This window comes from Cebus imitator, unplaced genomic scaffold (assembly GCF_001604975.1).
Source record: "Cebus imitator isolate Cc_AM_T3 unplaced genomic scaffold, Cebus_imitator-1.0 Scaffold50, whole genome shotgun sequence".
In the NCBI taxonomy this organism is placed as follows: Eukaryota; Metazoa; Chordata; class Mammalia; order Primates; family Cebidae; genus Cebus; species Cebus imitator.
This window is the reverse complement of record NW_016107365.1, coordinates 3,223,067-3,224,028: the sequence shown is the minus strand read 5'-3', so window position 1 is coordinate 3,224,028 and position 962 is coordinate 3,223,067.

Here is a 962-nt window from a genome sequence, read left to right as displayed (position 1 = left end):
AAAAAAAAAAAAGATTATTGGAGATCTCTTTAGGATTTTTAATTTCACCCTTCTCTCCTGCCATAACACTTCATTAGATACAACAATATCTGTAATTAAATTGAATGTAAGTCAATCAACACAGACTTATTGTCATTTCTAGAAGTACATTTAAAATATTTTTATCTTTTAAGGAAGTTTTTCAGTAGGAAAAGACCTCTGTGAAGAGAACTCAATTCTTCAATACAAGTGAGATATTCTCTAATGCCACAAAGGGACCATTATATAAATCCGTGTTTCACAGAAGTCATGAAGAGAGAGCCATGGGTTAGAAGCTGATTTGACCACTGAGTGTAGGATTTGACTTAAATCACTTCATCTGGAAAACAGATGTTTTGTCAGTTATGGTACTTGGTTGTAAGCTGCATAAACTTGATCTAGTTAATCTAAACAGAATGGAAGGATGCAGAATGGAAGAAAAAAGGCTGAACAAGGAGGCAGTCCCAAGGAATGAAAAGCAGCTAGGGATCTCAGTCAGGAAACCATGGCCAGGCAATTTGGATGCTGTTATGATGTTTAGCTTTAAACCCCTTGTTTGTCATTCTGCTCAGGATTTACATTCCCAGAAGGCAGAACTCTATTAAGCATGGCATATAAATTTACTGCCGAGTTGGGAGAAAAGGGGGTGACTGATTAACAATATCCAGCATTGCCCCCAGACCACAGGGAATGTGGCAGGCACAGTTTACCCAAAGGAAAAGAAGGAGGAAAAGAAAAACAATAGATGTTTACACCAAATGCAATGTAAATAGTATGTAAGACCCAGCAGGGTGGCTCATGCCTGTAATCCCAGCACTTTGGGAGGCGAAGGTGGGTGGATCGCTTGAGGTCAGGAGTTCAAAACCAGCCTGGCCAACATGGCATAACCCCATCTCTACTAAAAATACAAAAATTAGCTGGGCAGTGTGGCACATGCCTGTAAT